The sequence below is a fragment of the Salmo salar genome, chromosome ssa05 (genome assembly GCF_905237065.1).
Source record: "Salmo salar chromosome ssa05, Ssal_v3.1, whole genome shotgun sequence".
In the NCBI taxonomy this organism is placed as follows: domain Eukaryota; kingdom Metazoa; phylum Chordata; class Actinopteri; order Salmoniformes; family Salmonidae; genus Salmo; species Salmo salar.
The window spans coordinates 57,513,958-57,523,324 of NC_059446.1; the positions used below are offsets into that span (position 1 = coordinate 57,513,958).

At 41.2% G+C, this 9,367-nt stretch overlaps 1 pseudogene; it reads right to left on the reverse strand.

Annotated features, from left to right (window-relative positions):
* Window positions 1-441: 441 nt before the first annotated feature.
* LOC106605248 (uncharacterized) lies at window positions 442-9,180 on the reverse strand (annotated as a pseudogene).
* Between the last annotated feature and the right edge of the window lie 187 nt (window positions 9,181-9,367).

Here is a 9,367-nt window from a genome sequence, read left to right on the forward strand (position 1 = left end):
TTTTGTGAAATATCACACTGTTTAATGCATTCGTGTCTGTGGTAGCAAATGTAACCAACCCCCACTCCTCCAACCTCTGCAAGTGAACCGTTCAAAAAGACATACTTGCATAATTGAAGAAGCAGAAGGTGGTTGATCTTGCGTCAGGAAAAGTGTCTTGTCATCACCTGAAAGTTTAAGTTTGACACTAAAAGCTACGTTTGTGTAGTTACACATAATTGACCAGGTTAAGTAGCCTTCTTCAACTTTTCTGAAGAGCAAAATGAGCTATTCAAGATGACGTCTTCTTTGTATCGAACTTCGAGTGAAAACTCTTGAGTGGGAAAACAGTGCAAGTTGGTGACACACCCGAACATAGAATAGGCTACAATATTACTGGATAAAAGTGCCAGTCTGATAAGAAAATAAGTATTTTATCATGATTGGTTTTCATTCGCATCAATCACAGTCATTAAAATTCACATTCAAGACAACCTGGTTGTCAGGGAGACATTTTACATTTACATTTTAGTCATTTAGCAGACGCTCTTATCCAGAGCGACTTACAGTAGTGAATGCATACATTTCATAATTTTTTCCCCCCTACTTGTAGAGCACAACTTGTAGAGCACCAGATAAGAGAGCATGACAATGTAGCCAGGGTCTTGAGACGGATTGGGCTCCTGTCCACTGTAAAGGCCAAAGTAGAGCAGAGTATCGGCTTCAATCCCACTCATGTCCAGCTGAGAAAGACAACAAGAAATAACAATTCAAGGCCTCAGGAGAAACACTATAGTAATCAAACAAATATAAACAACAACCCCAATACTGTAATATCCATGGATTACAAATTAAGCCTGTGGTAATTAAATGAAGTGGCCATGAAAATGATGTGTGTGTCTATCAAATGAATAAAATATAACTGAAGCCTTGGAAAGACAGGGTCATGTGTGCCTTTCCAAGGACTCATGAGTGATCAAGTGCTGTACTCATCTAATAGGCTAATTTCATGAAGGGCACTCCACTGCAAACTAAGGGACACAAATGCCTACTGTAGCAAACATTTTGAAATTGAATGCTTAACCTTTCCGTCAAAAACCCTGCAGTATGCGGGATAGAAGATTAGCAAAATTGTTGTCTTGAAACTCTTTTAATGTCACAAATAACTAAAACACCAAAAAAAGGCATGCAAATTTACAAAGACTATGTTTTATGGTCTTCTTTACATGGTGAAAGAATGCCTGTTTAGTATGCATTTGAAGGTGGCAACATTGTGCTCTGAAACTGGAAAATAGAAATCTGTTACGTCATCATTTCATAGTTCAATATCAACCCAGTATGAGGTGAGGATGAAAGAACCATAGAAATAGAATGATTAAATTAGATAGATCTTTGATAGAGCTAATTATAAATTATATTTCTATGGAAAGGACGTATAAAGCCATTTTTCGTTTACTAGCAATTGTCACGTTCGAGTGATGCGCACGCATCCCCACACCAAAAAGCTCTGTAGCAGGATATCCGACGCTAAAGTCAGAACCCTGACAAACTTAACAGTGACTAAGTGATGACCATGAAAACATGCAAGACTGATGGCTATAGCTATGTTCAACAAGTGCATTATTCTTCTGGCTTTAACTAGCTCTAATGGTGATTTAATCCATCCTCTGATGACATCTGTGATGTTGCAGACGATAACCATCTGATTACGTGTTTGTTAACTTGCATGAGCTGCATTTGAAGTTGCATGCGATCGTATCCACTGCTAGCTAAACAAAGAGGTTTCTGATGACGAACCGCAAGGGCAACTTTTCATGACGAGGTCTGGTGACAGTTCTATACCTGTGTGGTGATCTCAATCCTCCAGGGGTTGACCTGTAGCCCATCACACCAGCCTCCACGGCCGTACAGCTAGGTGCCATACTCGTTGGGCACCGCCACATCTCCCACCCGCATGGCACACCCCAGGGCTGAACCTGGAGAATAACACAACCCCGGGAAACAGTCAGGACAATGGGATCGTTAAAGAATGCTGCATTAAAAACATGGTAAATGCAGTATAATGCATTCATATGGTAGTATCTACATTCATTTGGAACAGAATGCATGGCCCACACCTGACTCACTCAAACAAGAATAGAACAGGGACACAAGCAGGCAAACGCCCTAGGACAGGGCTCAGCAACAGGAAGCATGCAGGCCAAATTATCAGTAAACATTTATTTTTTGTACATGTTATAATTTTTGTGTTTGGGAAAAAAAATACACATTTCCAGGAATTTAGCTAAATCCTTTAATTTAGGAAATCTGTTGCCAAGTATTCCTACGAATACATGAAGAGACATTGACCGTGTCTCAATGTAATCAAGGTATGAAATGATTATGCTATTGGGAAATACAATATCTATTTAGGCATACTTACGGTGTAAAAACAATAATGTTCCACCCCCCCAGTCCATCCAATTAGAAAAAAGAATCGTCCCGCGGTTCATTGTAATTGCCCCCAGAGGAATACAACCTCATCATGCTAATGTAACTCAGGGGCGAAAATCTGATATCAACTTTGGAGGGGACAATTACATTACATTTTCTCAAGAGCAATTCCTGAGGGGGACACCAAAAGTAGTGCTGTAACACATAGCCTACGTTTAATATGGTAAATGTATATTGAGGAACCAAAGAAATAAGGTGTTTGCCGTACTCCTAACTACCAGTACCCAAAACTACACAACTAATCACAACAGCAATACCATTGCCTTTAACAAATCTTAGTTCAGTCACCAGTTTAAGTTGAGAGTGGGGGTATCCATGGCATTTTCCAATTATGTTCCTATTTTACAAGTAAAAAAAATTGAGAACCTTTCATAATGTTGCCAAACAAAGACTCAACAAACTTACCTGAGACTCCCTGTCTCTGCCAGTCTGTCCCTGCATATCTGTCCCCAACTCTGCTGTCTGTGTGCCATCTGTTGCCTGCTCTGCCTAATGACATCATTGTGAAACATTCCCATTAGAATTACATTTCTTTCTTATGAACATTTTATCAACTAGTCTTTGAGATATTAGGCTACTAGGGTTCTTACTTTGCGTTTTGGTGTACTGAAAAATACTCTGATGTCCGTCTTTTTTCTGCCATTTTTCAGCCATTTTTCAGCCATTTTTCAGCCATTTTTCTACCTGGTTGGCTACACACACACAGTATGTAGGTTATTTACAGTAGGAGATGGGCTTCTATCATCTTATCTTCTATCATTCTATATGGGCTTCGATCTAAAAGGTAGCTAGCAAATGTGAAACGGATTGCAGTGACAAGAGTTGACAGCTGTATGAGTTCACCATTTACACAACATATGCTGCAACCTTTTGTAATTTTAATAGTTTGTTTCATATTGGCTGGCTTCTAACAATAGCTGAATTTGCAAAGCTAGCGAGCACCAATTCAGTGGTGTTTGCTATAATCTTTGCTACCCGGGTTAAATAAAGATGAAATAAAATATATAAATAAAAGTTCCCTTGCGACAATTTAGCTTTTGCAACGAGACCGTTAAATATATTTAAAACAATGGTAGAAGAGAGTGTAGTTCTGTTCAGTTTATCGCTAACCTTATCACAGGGACTTTGAAGCACTAACTTACATGCATGCTGATCTTGGAATAAATTAACGATAGCAAAGATTCCATCTTTGACGACGCCACATAAATGGAATAGGTACTAGCTAGCTTAATAGTTCATATTTGCGCGCTAGCTCTGCATATTCAGCTAGTGTGTGTGCGCGATTGACTGGATTAACCTCACGTCAGTTACGTGCATTGAGTGCCTTTCAGACAGTAGATACGACCTCTACGTTACCTCGCAAGCTAAGGAACTGGCAGTGGATCAAACCATTGTGAGGCAAAGGGTGGGGGGGTCGCAATCTTTTGAAACTTAAAAACAAGCTATTAAGTGTCTATAATCAGCACAATTGCTTTCATTGCGTATTATTAATATTATTTAAATTACATAGTTATGCTTCAGTGATATATTGGGGGGGACAAATCATATTTTTCCCAGGATGGGGGGGTCGTGTCCCCCCCCGTCCCCCCCGGGATTTCCGCCCCTGATGTAACTATGGCCCAGACTATGGGAAGATTATATGAATCTGCATGACCAAATTTTACTGTTAGTCATTTCCCACCTGCCGAGTCAAAAATACGAGCGTGATTGAATGCTCCGTTGACGAGGAAGTGGTGTGATGTCAAGCAGAACTCGCCGCAGCTGTTCTCGTTGCTCCGGTGGTCTGGGATTACAGCATACAACTCCACCTAAAACACAATATGGTACATAAAATGACTGATTACAATAATAACTTGATTTGTAAAGCAGTTTCTACCCACATTATGGCCAAAGCACTAACTAAAACAAAGACATATAAAAAAAATTAAGAACATGCAGTATATGACAATTACCCTTTATTATGAGTGAATGTAAACAGAAGAAATATCAATTCTGCATCATACCTTTTTTGTTGAGGCTGGGACAGTGAATTTGATTGGTTGGGATCTCTTGTTATATTCCTTGTCAAAGGTGCCTCCACTGTACAATGACATCAGCTTAAAGGGGTAAAGTTTGTATGAGTGATTGTCTATAACAAGAGCAAAATCTAGTTCTAACATCTGTTTGAAGAGTTCATCCTGTTACTTATTACCATATAAGAAATACAGTATGATGCTGTAATGATACTGTCTTTAGACGGTATTGCATCGGTGTAGTGAGAAAAAGCTGATACGGGAGTACTTTTTCTCCATGACTAATCTGTCATGACCGAGACTCATGGGGGGGTTGTCCTTTGCCAGGACAACTTTCCAGCAACTATTTGCAAACATCCTGTTATTTTCTATGACACTTTGCTTAGGATGGAAGTACACGTCTTTTTCTACCCACGATGAAAGAGGGATGAAATGGTCTAAATTGCTCAAGAAGAGTGATTTCTGTCCATTGCTTTGTCACTAGTAGAACTGTACACAACAGGATGGCATACCCACATACTGGAAACCTATTTAATGTTGGGGTTTTTAAAGTGAAAGAGTCAGTCCTATTGCCTAACCATCACTTAGCATTTTCTATACAGTAAAAAAATATACATGTGTTTTAGAGAAGAATTCTGATACACAATGATCAGTAAAATACTAATTAAAAAGTGTAGAGTATGAATGTCTTATGACAGTGTTATGCAGATGTTATTATTTTTATTTAACTAGGCAAGTCAGTTAAGAACAAATTCTTATTTACAATGACGGCCTACCCCGGCCAAACCCGGATGACGCTGGGCCAATTGTGCGCCGCCCTATGGGACTCCCAATCGCGGCCGGTCGTGATACAGCCTGCAATCGAACCAGGGTCTGTAGCGACACCTCTAGCACTGAGATGCAGTGCCTTAGAACGCTGCGCCACTCGGGAGCCCTAACACCTGTGACCCTGTTATGTAGGCATTATAACTTACTTGAGTGACTTGTGCGGCTGAATCTGACTCAGAGACACCACCATGGCCCAAGACACAGTCTTCATGGTGAAGGTACATCTCCCATTGTTCAACAGAGGCACCAGAGGAGAAACATCAGTGAGCCAGCGCCCAATGCCTCTGGGGGAGGAACATTAACACCACAGATGTCTCAAGTTGAGGGAGCGTGCAATTGGCATGCTGACTGCATGAATAAACACCAGAGCTGTTGCCAGAGAATTTAATGTTAATTTCTTTACCATAAGCCACCTCCAACGTCGTTTTAGAGAATTTGGCAGTACGTCCAGTACGTTACAACCGCAGACCATGAGTAACCACGCCATCCCAGGACCTCAACATCCGGCTTCTTCACCTGTGGGATCGTCTGAGACCAGCTGATGAAGCTGCAGAGTTTTTCTGTCCGTAATAAAGCCCATTTGTGGGGAAAACCTCAGTCTGATTGACTGGGCCTGGCTCCCAAGTGGGTGGGCCTATGCCCTCCCAGGCACACCCATGGCTGCACCCCTGTCCAGTCATATGAAATCCATAGATTAGGGCCTAATGAATTTATTTCAATTGACTGATTTCCATACATGAATTGTAACTCAGTTGAAATTGTTGCATTTTTTTTTGTTCAGTATATATTTCCACACTATGAAGTTGAAGTAATACTGTAAAACTGTGAAGATTAATACCCTTTTAGTGTAAGAGCTGTTTGAAAAGACTGCCTGGAATTTCTGCTTGTTTTGCACGGGTGTTTTGGCCTGCCTGGCGACATCACCAGGTGGTATAAGTCAGTAGACCAATAACAAAAAGAGTTTCAAACCTCTGCCAATAAGTGCTAGTTTTCAGGTTACATATCCCTCCCATTAGGCCCCTCAGACCACTCCTAGACAGTCCCAGTAAAATTCTTCTTTGAGAAATTGCTCCTTAATAAGAAGCTATTTGGTTTTCTTTTTTACCCTTTTAATTGAAAACAATCACAGTAAGGTACTTCATTGTTAACTAGAATTTTTATTTAACTAGGCAAGTCAGTTAAGAACAAATTCTTATTTTCAATGACGGTGGGTTAACTGCCTTGTTCAGGGGTAGAATGACAGATTTGTACCATGTCAGCTCAGGGATTCGAACCTGCAACCTTTCAGTTACTAGTCCAACGCTCTAAACCACTAGGCTACGCTGCCACCCCAAATTATTTGATATGGTGATAAAAAACATCAATGGAAGTCAATGGAAATGGAACAGCTTTGCCCTTCTTGAGTGATCTTAACGAATACCAAAATGCATTTTGGGGACTCATGTCAAATGGTATCAATATCATGTGACAACAAATGAACAAATGAAGGCTGTTATACAGCGCCCCATCTCCATGTTGCAATGGGGACTGATAATCGTTACAGCACACAAACAGCTGCACAGTGTGATCCCAGTGGGAGTAATTCCTCTGGCTGGGACAGGACAGAAACGCGTCCAACTCCAGCATGTCAAATTCCAACATGTCTACCGACACAGTGAAATGGCAAAGTCAAAATTCCTTTGAAATATTATCAAATTCTAATTATATTCAAAGCTGATGCATTTATTGTCGACTTAGTGTATGGCACGACCATAAATGCCGAGTGTACAAAACATTAGGAACACGTTCCTAATATTGAGTTGCACCCCTTTTGCCCTCAGAACAGCCTCAATTCGTCAGGGCATGGACTACAAAGTGTCGGAAGTGTTCCACAGGGATGCTGGCCCATGTCGACTCCAATGCCTCCCATAGATGTGTCAAGTTGGTTGGATGTCCTTTGGGTGGTGGTGGACCATTTTGATAAACACGGGAAAATGTTGAGCGTGAAAAATCCAGTAGCATCGCAGTTCTTGACACACTCAAACCGGTGTGCCTGGCACCTACTACCATACCCTGTTCAAAGGCACTTAAATCTTTTGTCTTGCCCATTCACCGTCTAAATGGCACACATGCACAATCCATGTGTCAATTTTCTCAAGGCTTAAAAAACATTATTTAACCTGTCTCCCCCTTCATCTACACTGATTGTGGCTACTGCTTCACTCTGTCCTTGCATCTGGACCTCCTCAAACACAGGGACCACCCAGGCTGGGTCACGGAGTCTAGTCTGAAGCCCCTCATAGAAATCAAACCTATGAAGGAGTGGTTATAGTTACCAAATAGCTGAAAATCTTTCTCTTTCTTCGCATACTCCTGACATATGAATTCCTGATGTCTTCTGTAATAATTGGGGAATCCATAGTGTGCTTACTGCTTACCACTGGGCCTGCCAGTTGATGAACTTGGAGGGGTAGTGGAACCAGCCCATCTCAGACAGTGCCCCCTGCTGGTCAATGCCAATGAAGAAGTTTGGAGAGGGGTTACTCTGAAAGGACACGGTCACCATGTGCCCATATCTACAAAACATAGAATATAAACATCCATATATTCACTTTATTTGGTCCAATATTCCTCCATGGTTGCGAATTTGACAATCAACAAGTGTAAAATAATATACACAGTATGTTCTATTGACCATTGCTCGCATATCTCATCAGGTCAGGAGTCGATAGATAATTTCCATGAGTAATCCATCTAAGACTACTGAGAGAACACTTCATCCTTAGAGGAAGCATGGCTTCCAGTGAGTTAAATGAGGAAAGCAACTTGACCTAACACTGTATGAGTCATTCAGTCAGTGTTAGTTACCTAAGAGCCTGGGCTACAGAGGGCTCCCGATGCACTATGGCAGCAGGTATGCCTAGTGGCATACCATTTGTCTCCCACACAGTTCATATCCTGGATTGGGTTTCCAGGACGTGCATGGACAAGGACACCTGTGGCGTTGGACTTGGCCATGTTCTTCACCTGGGGACGGAAACAAACAATGTCAATGTGTTCCTTCATGTCGAGTTCAAGCACATGGAAAGTCTGTTTGTGAGTCTTTACACAACCTCTCAAAATCTATGGGATACATTATGGACAACTGTATAACAACTGTTCTGTTAATCCTGGAAAATGGCAGCTAAATGTTTCCCCACATCTCTCCACCTATCCCTCTCTCTGTCTCATAACTGACCTTGGTGAAAAAGGAGCCCAGGCAACAGCACCTGCAGCGGAGGGGACAGGCTCACACCCATCGCCTGCATCAATCAACTGGTGTTTCATCTGGCTCCAGGAACCCATCAGCCAATCATATCGCACATCAAGTCTCTTGACAATCACCGGCATATTTCACCCTGTATGTAATTAATCTTTCAATAAATACATCACTTCCAGAAGATGAACAAAGAAAACAATAAATACATGGCCCATCTGTCATTAAATAACTCTGATGACACCCTGAGAACTCTGAACTATCCAGGATAGAATAATAATAGTCAAAAACGAAAGTTAAATGGACCACAGACAGTTTTCTAAATCAATATGTACACAGCAGTATATTGGGTCATTGCTGTGTAAACGCAGAATATGTATTTAAAAAAAGCATTGAGCCGGGAGTTGACAGACGGTATAAGGACGAGTACTTCTTTGTTAATTCCAAGGGATTTATGAAGTGGGCGCGTGCACTTGTACGGCGCCTCATAAATGCTAAAAAGTCTTACAGACGCAAGGATTATTACTGTATGTGTGCTTATGCTTATGCTTGGTTCAAGGATTTCACTGTACACATACACGCACGCATACTCGTCTATTTCTCTCGCTCACACACACCTGCTTTCTCGCTCATTCTGACACATCACACTCTTTTTCAAATCAAATTTATTTTTATATAGCCCTTCGTACATCAGCTGATATTCTCAAAGTGCTGTACAGAAACCCAGCCTAAAACCCCAAACAGCAAGCAAAGCATGTGAAAGAAGCACGGTGGCTAGGAAAAACTCCCTAGGAAAAACTCCCTAGAAAGGCCAAAAACC